Source organism: Carlito syrichta, unplaced genomic scaffold (assembly GCF_000164805.1).
Source record: "Carlito syrichta isolate Samal-C Ts95f unplaced genomic scaffold, Tarsius_syrichta-2.0.1 Scaffold302526, whole genome shotgun sequence".
In the NCBI taxonomy this organism is placed as follows: domain Eukaryota; kingdom Metazoa; phylum Chordata; class Mammalia; order Primates; family Tarsiidae; genus Carlito; species Carlito syrichta.
This window is the reverse complement of record NW_007246622.1, coordinates 357724-378639: the sequence shown is the minus strand read 5'-3', so window position 1 is coordinate 378639 and position 20916 is coordinate 357724. Positions and strand designations below refer to the sequence as shown.

The 20916-nt window shown below is 37.9% G+C and overlaps 1 protein-coding gene across 1 annotated transcript in view; it reads left to right on the top strand.

Annotated features, from left to right (window-relative positions):
- LOC103259122 (protein eyes shut homolog) overlaps window positions 1-20916 on the top strand; it is a 284238-nt gene that overhangs the window by 12099 nt on the left and 251223 nt on the right. The gene's annotated exons all lie outside the window — the stretch shown is intronic.

The window sequence follows — 20916 nt, the reverse complement described above, 5'->3', positions numbered from 1 at the left end:
TTTCTGCTTCACTAAAATGTCTTAAGTGAATCAACCCTGAGAGAGTCTCATTTGGACAGTGTAAACATATGCCCAAAGGTCTTCAATCCTCTGAGAATTCTTCATTTTAGGACTGATGACAGAGTGGAAGCTGAAACAGGCACAAATTATAATAATTCAAGTCAAGGAAAAATTGACCAAATCTCACAGGAAATAGCTTAATTAATTCACCTCAGTATTACCAAGGGGCAAGCTATCAAGTAGTCAGTAATGACTCCATAAAAGTAAGCATCTGTATACACAGTGTGGAAAAGAGAAAAATTCAAAAAGCTGGGTAAAAAATGATAGGCAGAGATGAGCTCTGAAATGATCACTAGGAGATAAAATGAAAAAAGAGGAAGAGAGAGAAAGAACCAAATGGCAAACACAAGGAACAGAGGACTGGACAGGTATGATAAAGTCAAGGTAATAAATTTGAAAAAAACAAGCACGGTTGGGTAGTAAAGGAAAAGATAGTTTCTTCAGGCGTCTAGAAATTTGGCTTCTGATTCACTTTGCCTGAGTCTGTGACTTGATTTGTACATTTGTACAATAACAGCAATGTAGACCTGTTCAGTATAAGTACAACATATGAATTTCTAAGAAAGTAAAGGAAGGCTGGGCATGGTGGCTCATGACTATAATCCCAGCACTTTGGGAGGCTGAGGTAAGAGGATTGCCTGAGCCCATGGGTTTGAGACCAGTCTGGGAAACTTGGCGAGACCTCATCTCTACAATAAATCAAATATTAGCCATGCTTGGTGATGCATGCCTGTAGTTCCAGCTACTTGGAAGGCTGATGTGGAAGGCTCGCCTGAGCCCAGCAGGTCGAGGCTGCAGTGATCCTGAATGTGCCACTGCACTCCAGCCTGGGCGACAGAGTGAGACTCTGACTTAAAAAAAAAGAAAAAAAAGAAAAGAAAAAGAAACTAAAGGAGAGTCGGGGGGAGGGAGCTAAGAGTGAAAATAGCTTCCTTGACGTTAATCACTTTCCTGAAGAAAACAAAATTAAGGATTTACTCAGTAAATATTCTGCTTTACAATGAACCCATTAATGGCAATTATTTTTCAAAAGGTAGTAATGCCAAAATTATTCAGCAAGGCAACCTTCAAAACCCGCAAAAGAATCTGCAATTCTCCCAATTAAGTGATATAGAAACAGAAAAGAATCTTCTCTATTGACTTTTCTAACAGCTGAAATATTTGTTTCATTCAACCAAAATGAATATTCTCAATGAGACTCTATCATGGATGAAATTATAGAGTGACAAGAATTGTGTTTTCACTCTTTCTATGTATAGCGAACATACTCTATTATGGTCCCCATTGCCCCCCTCCTGTTGTTCATCTTTGCGTGATCCCTTTCCCTTGAACGTGGATAAGACCTATGACTTGATTTTTACTAACAGAATAAATAACCAATAAAATAGAGTGATAAGATGTCACTCTCGTGGTTAGATTACATAGAATTATAAGCCGTATCTTACAAGAGGATTCCTTCTTTTGCTGGCTTTGATGAAGCATGCAACCCTTTTGGGGTAACCTGCATGACAAGACACTAAGGGTGGTTTCCAAGAAGTGATTTCCAAGAAGTTGAAGGTGGCCACTGACTCACAACCAGCAAATAGCAAAGCCTTCACCTTACAACTGCAAGTAAGCAAATGTTACCATCAACAACATGAACGTGGAAATGGGTCCTTCTCCTGTCAGACCTTGAGATGAGACCCTAGCCTAACCAACACCTTTGCTGCAACTTTTGGGATTCTTATGCAGAGGACCCACTTAAGCCATGCCCAAACACTTGACTCATGGAAACTGAGAATAAGCTAATAGTAAACTATTAGTAAATATATGGTGTTTTAAGCTGCTATGTTGGTGGCAGTATTGTCATGCAGTAGTAGAAAATACACGAATGCACACATACATTCACTCTTGAGCATTCTACTCCATATCTCCTGGAAATACATGCCTATTTTCCCCAACAAGTAAAAACAATAGTGGCATAGCAAGATATAACACCTAAAAAAGTATGCTTTTGCCACAAGAGTGGGGTAGGTAATGAACTCTATGGTGCTCAGTTTCAGCACTATAGAGTTAGACTTTAAGGTTTACAAACTAAAATGTTGTTGCAATGGATATTTGCAAACAAAATCATCACTAATTTTAGTAGCTTGGCTAATCTAATTCACTGTTGTAAAGTGCTGTCCCTATACTGTCTATGAATGTAATCTGTTCAAAAGAACACAAATTTCATGTTGAAAAGTATTAAGAGAAGTAACACTTCAGCAGCTTTTCTGAGCAAATGTCATTCTGCTTTGAGCACCATCACATGTTTCTGGACAGTGTCCAATCTTTTTTCATTTTGTTATAAATCTGTGCTAGAATTTTCAAACCCCTGTGGTTGCTCATTTCAGAGATGTCCAAATTGCATGTAGTGAAATTCAGTTTAGAAAAGTGATACAGCAGGGTTATTCTGAGTATCCAAATCTCTATGGACCCAAAACAAGCTGTTTCCAAAAGGGCATGGGAAGGTTGGCAAATTAAACAGAAAATGTTTAAATCACTTTCCCCTCTCTGAGCCAGATGTTTTAAAATAGATTAAACAATAATTAAAAAGGAGCATCAGGTTTGGAAATATACCCCATATAACCACCACACATACTGAAAACTTCTGTCACTGAGACTATAGCACGTAATTATTATTGAGACACTAATTTTAAATTTAGCCTTAATTTTACCAGGAGCTAAGCACGTGTGCATGCGTTTTACCATGAGCTGAAAGTCGATAACTCCCACATCTGAATGAATGTGCTTCCTGTGCCTCTAGCTGTTCTCACAGCGTTTACTCATCGCTAACTAGTGCTGTGCTCCATGTGCTAAGGCAGGGACTGGCAAGCTCTTTCTGTAAAGGGCCAGACAGCAAATATTTTCCATTTTGTATTGCAACTATTCAACTGTTCCATTGTATTATCAGGGATTCAGCCATTGACAAAATATAATGAACGAACGTGGCTGTGTTCCAATAAAACTTTATTTACAAAGGTACATGGCTAGCAGGATTTGGCCCAAGAACCAATATTTGCAGACCACTGGACTAGGGCAAGAAATTGGATAAATTAATGTTATTCAATTAATTGAGTTGGACCAAGAAAATCAAATCCAATTTTAATTATTAATTTTTCCATATTAAGCAATCTCCAAAAAGGACGTGGATTTTTTAACATTAGAGGACTATTGTTATTCTCAGTGCCCCATGTGAATAGAAGTGAGTTAGTTTCTTTTATTCTCTCCTTTCAGTCTATTTTTCCCTATTATCTCATCTTGTAGACATATTTTTTAACACTGTCTGGTAGGAAGAAGCCAGTTTTTTATGATTTCTGGGGTATTTAGTTTCCAAGTTAGTTACCACTTCAAAATGAAGTAGGAGTCATAAATTGAATCTGAAATTGTAATAGTAACAGCTGTTACACAGTAGAAAGAATTAGGGTATTGTATCTTAGCTTTTCCATTTGCTCTGCAATGAGTTGCAACCCCCCACAAAATTTTGCCTGTCTTCATTGTCATTTCACAGTGTCATGTGGCTAGGCATCACCTGCTGAGATTTTTTTAGTTTTTACTCTGTATCTAGTTCAGATTACCCCTAATCTAGCTCAGCAGTCTACCCTATTCGTCTAAATACCAAGAGAAAAAAAAGAGTCTATTTCAGATCAATTTCTCACCACACATTCAGACTCATAACATCTTCAAATATTTAACCCTTCTTAGTTGCCACATTTTCTGTCTGTAGTCAACATCCTTGAACTTGTACACAGGATTTACATGTCCCTTGGACTAGAAGACTCATTTATATTTGGTTATTCTCTGTTATAAAAGTTGAACAGAGGCCGGGCTCGGTGGCTCAGCCTGTAATCCCGCGCCTTTGGGAGGCTGAGGTGAGTGAATTGCCTGAGCCCGCGGGTTCAAGACCCGCCTGGGCAGGCGAGACCTCATCTCTACAATAAATCAAAAAATTAGCCGGGCGTGGTAGCGCGCACCTGTAATTCCGGCTACACGGAAGGCTGAGGTGGAAGGATTGCCGGAGCCCAGCAGGTCGAGGCTGCGGTGGCTGGGAGCGGCTACTGCACTCCAGTCTGGGCAACAGAGTGAGACTCCAACTCAAAAAAAAAAAAAGTTGAACAGAGGGCCTCCAAACATCTTCATTGCAGGCAGCCCCAGTTGCTAGAGAAACAAAGGAAAAAGGAAAAAACAGCAAATCAGGTTTTAGGTAAAAACTTAGAAAGGCGTGGTTGCATAGTTTTCTCTCTGTCTCACATTGTATTGCGTAATTGAGCATTTAAGGTACTTAATACATAATCCATTCATTAAAAGCAGCTTAAGCTTTATGGAGTGCAAGTATAAAATGTATTTTTTTCTTCTGTCATTGATATTAAACATACTCTGTAGGATCTCTATTTTCCTTAATGAAATATCATTCAGGTTTCAGAGCCTTCTACTTTTGATACATATTAACTCATCTGATTCAAACCACCCAGTTTAGTGATCAAACTCAGTCTCCTGACAAGTTGGACAAAACTCAAGTTCAATAATTTAGAGTGAGGAAGGAATGTAGTACGTTCTTAATTTCTTTCTCTCTTCTGTTTCTAGCTTCTCCAAGTTTGGGGCTAGCTTGGGGCAGGAGGGATTTGATTGAAAAACCTCCAAAGGGTTTCTCATGGCTCTGTATCAATGGGTTTTTGTGCTGCCTGAGACAGAAACTCAGTGCCAGATTTCTCGGCACATACATGCCTGGGTCTCCACCAAGCCCTGGTCCAGGTGCTCAAGGTAGAAAGTGTTCTCTGTTTTGATACTCCCAACCTAATCCTCCCCAATCCCCTGCTCTCTGACATCCCCTCACCCAGCTGGTTTAAGATGAAACTAATGAAGCTTAAGAGGCCCTCACCATTGCACATGTTCTTTTAAGACCTGGGAGTTGCTAGGAATTTATAAGATTTGGAATGCTCTCAAGACAAAGAAATGGTAAAGGTTTGAGGTGATGGATACCCCAGCTACCCTGATTTGATAATTACACATAGTGTGCATGTGTCAAGCCATATTACATGTGCCCTCATAATATGTACAATTTTTATACATCAATTTTTAAAAACCTGCTCATGTACCTCCGAATCTATAATTTAAAAATAAAAGTGTAAAAAAACTGCAAAAAAACTATAGTGCAATAAAAAAAGAGAGAGTTCACAGAAAGACATCCCAATCTCCAGATTTTAATGTAACTTGTGATTTCTTTTCTCATTCTAATAATTTTTATGCACAACCTTATCTACATATCTTGAAAGTTCTTCATTATAAAAGGCCCTAAAATTGACCAGGTGCAGTGGTTTATGCCTATAATCCCATTACTTTGGGAGACCGAGAGGAGAGGATTGCTTGAGTCCATGGGTTTGAGACCAGCCCAGGCAACTTGGTGAGACCTCATCTCTACAGTAAATTTTTTTTAAAAAATTAGCTGGGCGTAGTGGCGTGTGACTGTAGTTCTAGCTACTTGGAGGACTGAGTCTAAAGGATCATCTGAATCCAGCAGGTCAAGGCTGCAGTGGCCGTCAGTGTGCCAATGCATTCCAGCCTGGGCGACAGAGTGAGACTCCACTAAAAAATAAAAATAAAAAGTCCTACAATTATGTAAGTTTCATGCCCCACAAAACCTAAATTTCTCTCTGCCCAATAACCAATCCTCTGAGGCAGGATTCTGACAAGGTAACTCAAGCCCAGTGTCCAAGTTTAATTTTCAGAAAATTATAAACATGATTTTTGTATGAATATATAATGACTCCATACCAAAGATTTCTTTAATTCATTAAGGAAGGAACCAAAAGGATGGTAAAGCTGTTTCAAAGAGAATTCAAGAGAACGAGCACATATGGGCACTGAAAGAATGCTAAAATAATATTGCTTGGTCACAGACAAAACTGGTTAATATTCTACAAGGAAATAAAACATAAAACATAATTTTTGTGTTTTTTATCTTGCATTAGTCTGTATTCACTTGCATCTCTATCAGACAAAAACCAACAAATTATCAGGTAACTTCACAGAGTCTTAACCTAACCAATAGCACAGTCATGTGCTGCATGCAACGTTTGGGTCATGATGGACCAAATATGTGAGGGTGGTCCCATAAGATTATATTGAAACTGAAAAAATCCTGTCACCGGGTGACACTGGAGTCATCATAGCATCATGGCACAATTACTTTATATTTTTATATAAATGTATGCAGTCTAAGTGTACAGCGTTTTAAAATCTAAGTAGTGTACAGTAATGTTCTAGACCTTCACATTCAATCACCACTCATGCAGAACAACTTCTAATACTGAAAGCTCTATTCATGATAAGTGCCCAGTACAGGTGCACCACTTTTTATCTTTTATGCTGTATTTGTACTGTACCTTTTATGTGTCTAGATATATGAATACTTACCATTATGTTACAGTTATCTACAGTATTCAGTACAGTAACATGTTGTTTAGGTTTGTAGCCAAAGAGCAATAGGCTGCACCCTATAGCCTACGTTTGTGTAAGTTTATTCTGTAATGTTCACACAACAATGAAATCACCTAACAAGGCATTTTTTAGAATGTATCCCCATCACTGAGTGACACATGACTATAAATGAGACAAATGAAGGTGCAATCTTCTAAAGAATTACATAATCCTTGAACAAGGCTCTCAGACAATGCTCTAGTATGATATTAAAAGAACATACAATTTTCCTTTTGTTGTGTTTCCAAGTTTTGAACTTTTTCTGAACACCGACCACCATTTGTAGGTACCAAGAGAGAGGAGTTCCAGCCACTTCAGTGTGAACTTTCTGCTTACTGTAAGGTTTAACAAGTAAAAGGTAGTCATAAGCAAAAGTAGTTAGAAATATAGACTCATGTAAGTCTATTTTTATGATGTGAAAAGCAAATATGCAAATTCTGGTAGTAAAGAAAAAAGGAGAAACACAGACGTGTTTTAGCTTCTTACCACTTAGACAAAACGTAACGCATCACAACAAAATATTTTAGTGAATTTGTTTATTTCCACTAAAATATCCATGTTCAGAAATTATTTTGATTTGAGTCTTTTGATTAAAATAGGATACGTGTGTCTTTCAGACCATCCATCTGTCCCTTCTTTCGTACCATGAGCACTGTCGAGTCTTCTATGTTAAACAGTGAGATAAGCCTAGGACTCACAAAGATAAATAAGACCTGAAAGCATTTTCTACACACTCTTTAGTTTATCATAATTGCGAGTTTGTAAGATATTAAGACACGCAGAACAAAATGTGTTTTTTCCATTTATACACATAAAGTGCAATCTTAGGTTAAAATAGCCTAGGTCTCACATTTCTATTGTCTATCTTTTAATCTCATTTCTTTCCCCCATTCTACAAGTGCCAGGTATTATGAAAATGGATTGATCTGAGGTCATTTATTCTTGCTTGGAGAGTGTGACTGAAGCTGCAAGGTTTTTAGTTGCTTATAAAAGAGGATCACATATTTGGAAGGCATAACTCTTACCAATGTAAGTGTCACAGGGCTCTTGGTAAAGTACAAATGCAGTTTAAATTGATTTTCTAACCACTTTTATTACTGCCATCCTTGAGTGCAGCAACAAGGGTTGGGTATTTGTTTTTACAGGGCAGAAAGCATTTAGATTCTCTGCAAATCTGAATTTTATTGAAGTCATGATTACAAATACAATTATATTTCAATGAGGACAGATAAGATTAAATATGAAGAAATTATGTCCCTTATACCAAATTTGAAAAATCTCAAAGAGTTAAAAGTGTCAAGATTTAACCAATGGAAAAGGCGACTATCAAATTCCACACATATTTTTTACATCATATTTATGCAGCAAGGTCAAACAAGTAGGGGGAAAAAAATCTCATCTTCAATTTTCTCTACCCTTAGGTAATAATACATGGAGAACTCATTTACCCAGATTGATCTTTCTGGGCATAAGAGACCTCTCTGGCTTAAATCCCATCTGAAAACTATCTTTTCTCTCCTTTTCTTACAGAATGCTAATAGTTGTGCTTTCTCTCTTTCTGTCTCTCTCTCTCTCCCTCTCTCTCTCTCTCTCCCCGCCCCCAGAAGAGCAAGCTAAATTTGACCTGCTAATATGTTTTCCTTGACTGCTTTGCTTTCTTTCAAAAACTATTAATTTTTTTAAGTAGAAAAACATGTGTTAAAGTCTGTTTGTTTTGTAACTAGAAGCATTTATTCTTGTTTTTAATCTACATTACTTGCCACTTAGGGAGTGCATTCATTACTCAAAAAAATGATTTGGTAAATTGTGTTAATCACTATGATTTTTACATATAATTAGACATGTCACTGTTAAAATTGTGTGAAAAACTTGACAAACAAAATAAAAACAGAGCAAAGTTTAAGATGGAATAAAATGTGAAATATCCAGAATCCTTTAGCTTAGGTTTGAAAAATGTTTAAAGCAAGAAGTTTAAATAATTAGTTCAGAAAGAAAATAAACCATTCCTTTTGGGTTAGCAATAAAGTTCTCAAACTTTATATTTTGTTCCTGGCTCATTTACTGGTATACCAAATACCTTAGGAAAATTGCTTAACCTTTTATTCTGGGAAAATGAAGTAAAATTGCTCCCACCTGCCTACCTGGACCTCAAGTGATTTGGAGTCAAAAGTTAAAACTTGTTAGAGATTTGAGAGTACAGACACTAGATGGGCAAGCACTGGAAAATAATTTGGAGTATTGTTTACTGATGTTAAAATGCAATAGTAGCTTCAAGCAAGTACCGTCCAGACATTAACCCTGCTGATTACCATTGACCTAACAACTACCAAGTACTATCTGTGCCTTAGAAAATGATATGGTTGCATTTTTCTGATACAACTTTCTCTTAAAATGATGTTAATACTTAAAATATCTTTATAAGATAGTTTTAAATTTCTGTTTCAAAATTGGCAAAATGGAGTATAAGTGAATTAAAAGATTGGTTCAAGTCAGCACTGATAATAGAGACAAGATCACTATAATTTTCTAGACTTTAACTCAATGCTCTCTATCCTAAGCTCTGAAATATACACCAACCATTTGCTCCATCTCAAGTAAAAAAAGTTAGTTGTCTAAACTAAATGATTCTGTAACTATTTTCAGCAGTTCTCTGTCTTGAGAATTATACTTGAGGACTAGGCTATGTATAAAAATTATAGCTGCATCATTGTAGATTAATCTAACAAAGTCTGTGTTTTTTCCTTACTTTTAAGTATGCCACTAACTATCTCTGGATTTCACTGTCATCATTTGTGTAAAGAGGGAATTGAAATAGACTGGCATTTTCAAGCTATTTTTCAAAATATACTAATAAGCTTTCCTCAAGGAAAAAAAAAAGGTGGGGAAGGAAAATTTTTTGTAAGACAAATTCATAAGGTTTCACATGTTTATTCCTCCTCTTGGAGTTTCACAAGTTTTTTCAACATGTTAAAGAAGTCCTTTAGAAGAGAACCCATGTAACTATGCTTAGAATAAATTTCTAAACTTATTTTATCTCAAAAAATGTTTTTCCAGGAATATCTATTAACATCACATAAAACACAAACAGTGTGAGAAAATGCTGTGACAGATGATATAAACAAAATCCAACAAGTGAGAATTTGTTCTACTTCTAAAAGATTTCCATAGTAGAATATTTTACAATTTGGAAAGTACTCTGAGTTTAGTATACTTCAGTACCAAGAATCCTTTCTTTATATCTGACTTAACTTGTCATATGCTTCAAGATATGCAGTTTTCTCTTTTCAGTCCTAGATTAATAAGTTCTTATGACAAATACAGTTTAAATGCAATAGAATTGACAGAAAATCATGCCAAAATATTGGCATCAGTCTTGAAGTGGGAAACTACCTGGATGTTAGACTTATGTGCTGCTAGGGTTACACCTGAATATCCACTGAACTAACTTCTTTCCTTCAGCTCTTTCACAAAGGCTTCAGGGCTTTTGTGTTTTCTTCTCCAGTCTATCCATTCATATAAAAACACAAATTAAAGCCTCAAAAATGTTCTAGGCCTAAATGTGAGCCACACGTATTTATACTCATGACATTTTCTTCTCTCGGTGAGAGAAAGTGGACCAGGAAAGAAATAGTAAAAAGGAAAGGCATTGGCCAGGCACAGTGGCTCATGCCTATAATCTCAGCACTTTGGGAGGCTGAGGTGAGAGGATTGCCTGAGCCCGGGGATTTGAGACCAGCCTGGGCAACTTGGCAAGACCTCATCTTTACAATAAATCAAAAAATTAGTCAGGCATGGTGGCACATGCCTGTAGCTCCAGTTACCTGGAAGACTGAGGCAAAAGGATTGCCTGAGCCCAGCAGGTGGAGGCTGTGATGGCTGTGAACATGCCACTGCACTCTAGCCTGGGCAACAGAGTGAGACTCCAACTGAAAAAAAAAAAAAGAAAGACATTAAAAGAACAGGAAGTCACTGAAGTGGAAAGAAGTTCTTTGTCTCAGAACCAGGAGAGAGAAAGGGAGATTTAATGTGCTGGCCTTGAATGTGGACCATTCACTGTCACATTCAGGAGTTCCTGAATGCTTGAAATTTTCCGTGAGCGGAAGGTGAACCACTTGGACACCTTGTACATGGGTGCAGACATGAATGGATATTTGATATACAAATAAGGTGGACTACTGCCAAAAAACACTGGAGATTTCCCACGATCCAGAGCAATGGTTAAAATCTCTTATCTACACCTCTATGTCATGAAAGTACCTATTCTGCCTGAGATTTTTTTTCTCATCTACTGAAGATCACCAAGACCTTTCTAATCCCAAATATCTAATAACCTAAGGGTCCTTCCAATGCTAATATTTATAATCTAAAAATATATTATTTAATTTAATATTGAGGGAATGCATGCTGATTCAAATATATTGGGAAATATTTTTCTATTTTATATACTACCATTAAGTGTATTAACCATCCATTTCCATGCATACAGAGGGTTACTGAGAGAATCTTTTAAGGTGATAGTCAGAGGAAGTAAAAACCCAAAAAATGCTAGGATGGGGCAGATCACACTGACAGATAAAGTATGCTCAACTTGAAAAGGGAAAAAGAAATTACTTGGATGTTCTCACAGTGCTGGGCAAGACTTCCTGTTGTCTGGTCCATTTTGCAACTTTGTAGGAGCAGAGGTTAACTTAAAGGTTTCTGTATCCAGGCTCGGTGGCTCAGCCTGTAATCCTGCGGCTTGGGAGGCTGAGGTGAGTGAATTGCCTGAGCCCGCGGGTTTGAGACCCGCCTGGGTAACTTGGCGAGACCTCATCTCTACAATAAATCAAAAAATTAGCCAGGAGTGGTAGCGCACGCCTGTAGTTCCAGCTACTTGGAAGGCTGAGGCGGAAAGATCACTGGAACCCAGCAGGTCGAGGCTGCGGTGGCTGGGAGCGGCCACCGCACTCCAGTCTGGGCGACAGAGTGAGACTTCAACTCAAAAAAAAAGGTTTTTGTTCAGTAGAAATGAGAATAATTTTTTTCCAATGAAAAGTGCCCTCAGTTAACACTGATCCTGTTGGACGTTAACCAGTTTTATATCTAATCCAACAATTTTACCTTAATATTCCCTTTCAAACATTCTTTGAATTAGTTTTGACAACTTACTGATTCCCTCATTAATTACTGAGTTAAATAAAACCTAGACATGCATTCACATTGTATTTGCATGAGAGGCATGATTTTGCCATCAAATTATACTTTATCAGAACTTTCTTCAACTTTTGTCTCATTTTTTAATAAAAAGAAGTAGATTAAAATAAAGGCACAAAGTACAAGTTGAAGTGAAAAAATAATCACAATGGAGAAGAAAGACAATGTCATCCCTCTTGCCTCAGGACTGGGAAGAAAGGCATCACTTTTGCTCCATTGGCAAGGTGTGCTCCATCATCCCATAGACCTGTGTCTCGGGGAGGATGGCCAGCTTCATGGATTTGAGCCAGTGCAATTGCACAGGGCATCTCGCTACAAGGGCCTGCACTAGGAGCTGAACCATCTTTAAAATTCTTAAGAGATCGTTGAATTTGACCTTTGTAAATGAAATAAGTTGGAACAGTGGAGCCTGTGTCAGGGCCCTGGAGCCACAACTCACATTCAGTCTCATTCTCATCACCTCCCCATGTCTTCAGGAAAAGTTTTCAGTCATCTGCTTCCCTTTCCCCACCCAGTGACCACTGTTACCTCTTTCTCTAGCAGGGGCTGAGTGTGGACATCAGGAGAGGCAGGGTTGGGGCCACATGCCCCGTGTCAAAATTCAGAGCAGGGTCCCAGCTGCTTTGGTGCTTCTGAGTATCCCCCTATCTGAGAAAGTATGGCATTAAACAGTATAAAAATAAAACACATGATAACAGTAAGCAGAAAAAAAAGCAAAAAAAGAAAACATGATAACAGCTTTAGAGAGACTACAACAGACAGTGAAAAACTGTTTTTCTGTTTTTTGAACTATGACACCTCATTTTCATCTTGAATTGGACTCCAGAGATTCTGTAGTGGGTCCTGTGGAAGATAACGAGTGCAGGTTCTCAGTGTCACACCAGTTGGTCTGGGTCCAATCCCCATATACATGGAATGGCCACTGTAAATATATCACATCAATTTATCATTGCTCTTCAAATCTTTGTTGAGCTTCAAAGTTTTGTTTTACTTTTATCTTCATGATATGTGCTCTGAGAACAAAATAAATCCTAGTAGTACTGCCTGAGATTGTTTAAGGATCCTATAATATTTACAGGAACTATACAGAGTATATATCACTTTCTATTAGTTAATCTACAGAAACACATTAGGCTATTCTCTTTCCCTAAAATTTATACATTAGAAATGAAATAAATAAAAACTCCTTGTGCTCTTTTTTTAACCCAAACTCATAAAAGTCAGGTTAGGGATACCTTAAGTTGGGTTTTCTAAGATTTTTGCTGGTGTTTCCAATTGTATTGATTTTGTATTATGAAATTGTCCTTAGACAAAGAAGCAGCCATCTCAGGGCAGATCTACAAGCACATAGAAAGAGAACCTACTATGCTAGCCAGTTTACAAGTCATAAGAATAGTGCAAATAATAAATCACAAACCCCATACTCAGGAAGTTCAAGAGAGATGGGGAATACCACACTATAACATGTAAGCACTGGGACATACTCATGTCCTATTGAAAAACATATCAGAGAGAAAACTCTCAGCATAAGGACAACATACATAGACAAATAAGTGGGATATATCATTTTGTAAACCTTTATAGCAAGCTCAAGTTTTATGTATTACACCATTAGGTAAAAATTACATATTACTTATGTATAACCAAGAGTGTATTTAGTGTAATATACATCTAGTTTTCACAATGTCCTACCAAGTTCTTCTTTTGGATTTGCCTCACTGACTAAAACATCTAAAACTGCGAGGTAAGGAAAAAAATCCAATGAAATTTCTGAACTGCCTCGTATGGCTGACTGGAGACTTAATAGTGGTGAACATCATCCTTTTTGAGCCTGTCTTGGGGAGCTTTTCACTGAAAGGAAGACTGAAGTTTATCAGGGGTCATCTGGCAGGAGAGATTTTTATTAGAGTTTTGAGAAACCTTTGAAATATTCTGCCTTCACCTTTTGAATCTCGTAGAACAGAGGACTGCAGATCTCATAGCTAATATTCAAACTGAAATTGGACTACATAGATATGTGAAATCAACTTGACATCAAAGGTTATCCATCTTCCCACACTTGCTTTTCCTGCCCGAATCTCAATTCCATAGGTGTTTTATTTTTCAGTTGACTTTTTGTATAGACCCCTGCATTTTCCCCCATCAGATGCATCTGCAAATCCAGCTGTGATTCTTCTGTTGTCTCTCGGATGTAGACAACTAAGCCCATAAGTAAGACCACAAAAATAAAAAATTATATTCGTCCTTGAAAATATGATGTTATAAGCTACCAGCTCTTTATTTTCAACTGCAGCTTTCTTCTAATCCTTGTACTCATAATGTTTTTTTCATATCTGAGTCTTTTTCAGAATAGTCCTAGAAAAAGCAGAGAAATGTCAAACTACAATGGCCCCAAATAGCACTTACAAATATAGAGGACAAATATAAAAGTCACGTTCGAAAGGTCTCTCTTTATTATAATTAGTGAAAGCAGAAAAAATATTAATCATAATGCAGCAGTAATGCTAATGGCACTTGTGACAGTGCAACTTTATATAAGCTAAAACCAAGCTGCAAAATCTAAACTTATCAAGCACTGCTGCGTAATTTTTTTTCACTTACTCTGCTGCTTAGAACTATGTGATTTGAGACAAGTCACTTCACCTCCCCAGACTTCCATTTCTGGCCTGAAAGATGGAAGTGATACCAATACCAACTGGGCCCACTCCCCGGGGCTGTAAGAGGCCAAAATAAAATTCCATGTATGGAACTGCTTTAAGTTGCAAAACACCATACAGACGCAAGGACATTTTCTAATATAGCACTGGACGTTGGAAAAGAGAGAATGCGAAGGCTCTTTTTTATTTGAACAAGCAGCTTCTGTACCGCCCATGGGGATTAATTACAGACATCCTGCCTTTCCAAAATATTCACAGATTCACTTAAATAGTGAGATTCAGAACCGACTGAAACATGGCTAGCTGATCAAAAGTTCTAAAAATTCTCCATCGTCACTTGATACTCACTTGTGCCAGATTCCCGTCCTTGCTTTTGATGCAAATATTCCGAGCATGGTAAATCCCTGTGATCATTGGGCAGTATTGCCGAGGTCATTAAGTCACCGCTTCTTTCTCCCCTCCAGGGGCATCATAGTATTTGGCTATACCAGAGTTTTAAAACATATTCTTATGTCCATTAACACTACATGGCCACCTCTGCACTGCAGTCCTCCTTTATCTGCAGTTTCACTTTTCATAGTCTGAAAATATTACATGGACAATTCCCGAAATAAACAATTTGTTTTAAATTGTTCACAACAATTCTGAATACCGATGAAGTCTTACACTGTCCTGCTCCATCCCTGAAATATGATTCATTCCTTTGTCCAACATACCCTGTATGAGGGGCGACCCCTTAAAAAACTGGAATGACCTGTTGGAGGGCTGGCCCCTTGTAGCACACTAAGAATTTGTTCCTCTGGATCAAACAATCAACCCAAGTTTTTTTTATCTGGATGTTTTGAGAAGGTTGTGCCACTATGTGCAGAAGAAACATTCAAGTTGTAGCAAACAAGTGACTGATTTTTCCACCATAACAATGCACTACCCCACACCGCACTAGGTGTTCATCAGTTTTGCCCCAACATGGCATGACCTCTATGTCCCACGCTCCCTATTCACCCTATCTCACCCAAGCGACTTTTTTTTGTTACCCTAGATGAAAAAAAATCTCAAAGGGAAAGGTTTTTACCCATGTAGAAGAGGTGAAACAAAAAACAGCAGAAGCGCTAAAAGGCATCAAAACCAATGAGTTAAAAACAATTTTGAGTAGTGGAAAAAGCAACTCAGTAAGTGTATTGCATCAAACACAGAGTAGTACTTTGAAGGTGACTGAAGTTTAAACATGTAAAAATAAATACATAATTTTTAATCAATTCTGGGGTTTTTTGATCCCCCTTGTATGTGTCAGCTGCCCGTTAGTCACTTAGTAGCCATCTCAACTATCAGATTGACTGTTGTTTGTGTTCATGCAAACTTTCTTTTATTTAATAATGTCCCCCAAGCATAAGAGTAGTGATGCAACTTGCATATTGTTGTAATGTTCTATTTCATCACTATTTGTTATTCTCTTACTGTGCCTAATTTATAAATTTTATCATAGCTATGTATAGGGTGAAAACAATATATATAAGGTTTGGCACTGCCTGTGGTTTCAAGCATCCAATGAGGGTCTTGGAAAGTATCCCCCACAGACAAGAGGGAGCCACTGTACTCTTGCCAGACAATGCAATGAGGTTCACACTATGGTTATCATCATTGTATAAATGACAAAACTAAGGCACAAAGAGGTTAAGCAATCTATCTAAGGTCACACCAGTGGTGAACGGGGTTTAAATCTCAGGTACCCTGCATAGCCTCCATTCTACCACCTCACCCATTACTGCATTCCACCCTGTGGAATGTTCTATTGAAGTGGATCTTATACTGTTGCTGTTGTTTTGGGCAGCTACCATTTTTTAAGTGATTTACTATTCTTCATGGAGGATGCGAAATACTTTATCTCACTAGTTCATGTGCATTTTTTAAAGCAGCCATTGCATCTCCTATGTTAGAAGATAAGGAGACTGAGATTCAAAAAGGTTACACAGCTTGCTCAAGTTCATAGAATAGGTGGCATAACGTAGATTAGCTGGGATTTTAGCCCAAATCCATTTGAATCCTACAGTCCATGTTCTATCAACAACGTTATGGTAAATGCCCATGATCATCTTCACCAGGTACCCATGATACTTTCTGTTACAGACTCTTTCTTTATAGCTCCTAGATATAAGAAGATTCTAGCTATACCCTCAGATCTTACAAACACCAAGGAAGGTCCAGAAGCCACCTGACACAGCTGCCACTTTTGATTCCACAGAAAATGATTTGTGTAAGACTTAGAATGGGAATAGAGAGAGTGCTTTTCTCATGAATGAGTTTTTGTCCATCACCACGCAGACCTGTTACACTACAAGTTGACTCTCCACAAGAGAAAGGGGGGCAATTTGATACAAGGGTGCTTGTTAAAGGTTAGAAGATTCCGCCCATCCAAAATTAAATACATTTTACTTTTGTGAAATGTTCCACTTAAATTGGAAACAAACCATTTAAAAAACAGCAATTACAGCCATGCATAAACATTACCTATTAGGTTGAAAAAGCAGGAGCAGCAATTTCTACACTGTGACACACTGGCATCATTCTGCCTTTTCTTCTGCCCGCTGCCACAACAAAGATTGGAAAAGGACCAAATCCCTGCCTTCAAGGCTCTCACGGAGGAACAAAGCTCATCGATAATAGGCTATCTTACACAAAGTAAGAATCCTGCCCTATAAATAGTAAATATGCTTTTTGGCCAAAGGCATTCTGCTAACACAAAAACGGTGGAAATGTTAAGCATATATCCCAAAGCCATTTTTTAAAATAGCCAACTTAATCTCTGAGGCCTCAGTTACATTTTTTTAAGGAATCAAAGAAAAGATATAAGTATAAGCCGGCTTACTCCAGTAGGAAGAGTCCATGAAGCTAAACTAAGCAAATGTTCAAAGTATTCACCATGGTGGAAAGATTGTTTTTATTTTGGAAACCTGGCAGTATCTGTTGGCATAATACGACGGTAACTGCCTCACCTACTGGCTATGTTTTCCTTTTTCTATGGCTCTGTCTATTGTAGCCTGAAATTGTCACTTTACCTGGCTAACTGTTAAATCATCAGCAATAAAGGGGCTGGTTGTTGTTTTAACTGTACTAACAAGAGATGTATGAGTGGGGAGAGCCATGTTTCACACTATTTGCCTTACATTTTTAGATCCAGTGTTCTGATTTATAGTGTGACTTATGTTGCTTCAAGACTCAGCTAAATTATGAAGTCAGTTTTCAGCTTCAACAAATCCTCTCTGGGTCCTGCTGTGCTTCCCTTAATGGCAAGGACTGGTAGATTCCATCTGTAAGGAAGCATGTTTTGCATATGAACTACCACAACGCAGAAGACAATGCAGAAAGAACTGCATTGCAAGGATTCCTTTCCCTTTTGTGTTTGTGCCTGTTTTTCTGTTTCTTTTAAACACAGGGTGGCAATCAGCAAGTGATTTAGAAATAATTTTTTTTTTTTTTTTACTGTAGAGTTGGCAGTATAATTATTTGATGTTTTATATGCATAGGCTAGAAAACAAATTGCCATTTCTTAATATAAATATAAAAGTAGGCTTTAAGATCTGAACTAATCCTGCTCAGAGGTGCACCTTAAAAAACAGTGGGTTTCTGGAGCTGCTGAGCCCTTTACTCTCTTGTTTAGCCTGATGTAAACACAAGTTCATCTGAGCTAGGGGAGAGTCCATGGAGAATACATAAGTATTTCAATTTTGCCTCACATTAAAATGGAGGAGAGAATCAAATTTTCATTGAAAAAAACCTGAGAGTTATTGTTCTTTATAGTGGCCCAAAGGTAGAACAATATTCTCTTTATATTCTGTTTCTTTTCAACTGGATTTAATCTTCCTTCCATTGGGCAGAGTAACAAAAACTGTAATAACTTACTGCCACCTACAGATGGAAGATAAGTCTTTGAAAATGTCTGCTAGTTGCAAGAAAGATGAACCCGGAGTTCACTCTAAAGACCCCCAGGTCACAAAACAGATCTTATAGGTGTTCTGTGTGAGAAATGAATACTTCCCAACCATCTGTAATCAGATTGTGCTTGCAGTTTATAAGATTTAAATGAAATTAGAGTTACTGAAAAAGGAGATTCTCCAATAGTATATTCAAGCCATCTTCTTTTCATAAAAGTTTCCTCCTAATGGCAGTGAGTTGTCAGTTACCACAGTCTAAGTTTTAAGGAGAAGAAAAATTACCTATAGTCTGTGACAAGCCTTGTGCCAGCCAACATTTGCAATAAGCTGTCACCTCGCCCAGAGTCCATTGTTACCACCTCTCGGCCCTGTGAGCAGCCTCACTAGGAACAAAAAAGTGATGCCATTCTTGTGCTATTATTTCTTGCAGCCACATAGCAGCAACTTTTCTTGGCTCATATCTGAAGTGTCTCAGATGCCTCTCCCACATTTTCCAGTGCTCAGTTTAATGGACGTTTCTTTTCTCCCTGTATATAGTAATCTTGCACTTATTTGTTAGGCCATTTGCAGTAGGGTAGCTAGAACAGGTCAGACATAGACAGATAAATTTCCCATACTAAGTTTTAGGAAGCATTCAGACATTTCTAAAATTACATTTTACTGCTGCAGGCCAAGCTGGCAGCCTACCCCACCCTCTCAACAAATCAAAAGAGAATTCCATCAGATGTAAGAATAGGACAGCCTAACTTTCAGTTCATAATCACTAAAAATCCTTCAGGTTCCCTGTTGAAGATAAAAGACTCAGCACACCCTTCAACTGATCAAAACCATAGAAGTGATAATAAGACCACCCCTCCTCCCATCAGAGCTGTAGAGGGTAGCAGTTACCTGGGCTCCACCCTCTTTAGCATATCAATTATTGTGAAGGTATATCAGGTCTATTGTAAAGAGCAAAATATTCGGTTTTCCTCCCCCATGCCTACTCTGGCGTGTCTCTCTATCTCTCTTCTTTTCCATCTCTAATAAACTTTGTTTGAAAACTTTACTGACTGCTCTAAAATTCATTTTAGAAATGAGCCAAAGAACCCATGAGTTTTGTTGCTGCACACCACCTGACATCACATTTAATCTTTTATTTTCTTTTTATAAAATAAAAAAGTTAGTGTAACTTTGCTATACTAGTTGGTTTTCCTGCTTTTTCAAACTAGCATTTATTACATTTTCCAAGTATAAAATGTAAATTTGGAAAAAAATTAGCAGACTATACTGGAAGCTTCTTTGGAGAGACATTATTATAGTCTGAATGTTAGTATCCCCTCAAAATGTATAAATTAGAACCTCATACCCTATATAATAATATTAGGAGGTGAGGCCTTTATGAGGTAACTAGTTCATGAGGGCTCCAACCCCATGGATGGGATTACTGCCCTTTCCTTATTAAAGAGGTTCGAGGGACTGTTAGCCCTTCCCAAATCTGTGAAACAGAATAATCCCTCACCAGACAATTTGCTGCCACCTTGATTTTAGACTTCCAAGTCTCCAGAAAGATGAGCAATAAATTTCTATTGCTTATAAATTACCTAGTCTATAGCTATTTTGCTATAGCAGCAGGAACAAACTAAGACAGAGATTATCTAAGACAAAGTAAAAGGTAATGGCCAAGAACAGAACCACACACAAGCAGGTTAAATTTAGACCAAATTATTTACAGACTATTAGTTCAAAGATCTTGGTGGGACCTCCAAAAATGTTAGATTAAAATATATCCCAGTGGGGCCTTCAAAATGTTAGGTCAGATCCGCTGGAGTGAGTTGTGCGATCTGGTACCACGTGGAAGATGCAAAGAATTACACAAACGTTAGATTGGAAAATATGGTTTATTTAGAAAGTAAATGAGAGAGAGAGACAGAGACAGGAGATTCACCTCACCAAGGTAGGGGAAGGGGCCAAAGAGAGGAAAAATAGCAACCATAACTCAAAAGGCCATGTTGACACTCCAGAGTTTAACAAAGCAATGGTGACTGGCTGCTGGAATCCTTTTAAACTTTTCCTTTGATGGGGGGGAGGTCATCAAAGTGATTGGGTGGTGGTCTGCTTCATGTCATCATGGAGGGGACAGGTAAGCGCAGGTACTGACAGCAGGCAGATGGGTGGGTTAGTCACATGACTGCTACCATGCAGGGCGATCTGTCTGTGTCATGAAGGTCATGAAGGGCTGATTAGGTTAACTTGGGTCTTATGGGTGGAGGCAAATATTTGGAATTAAAAAAAAGCTTATTAGCACAAAATAAAACTGGAAAGGAGGTTGTAAACAATTATCAATAGCTACAGCTGAGAAACCAGTTCTGTCCTTGGCTAGTCATTAGAGGATAAGTTAAGTGAACTGCAAGAAAAACATGAGATTTAGGCAATTTTAAAATGACTGTTTAGCTGGGTTTGGTGGCTCAGCCTGTAATATCAGCACTTTGTGAGGCCGAGGCATGGATTGCCTGAGCTCAGCGGTTCAAGACCAGCCTGGGCAACATGGTGAGACTTTGTCTCTACAATAAATCAAAAAATAAACTGGGTGCAGAAAAATAAAA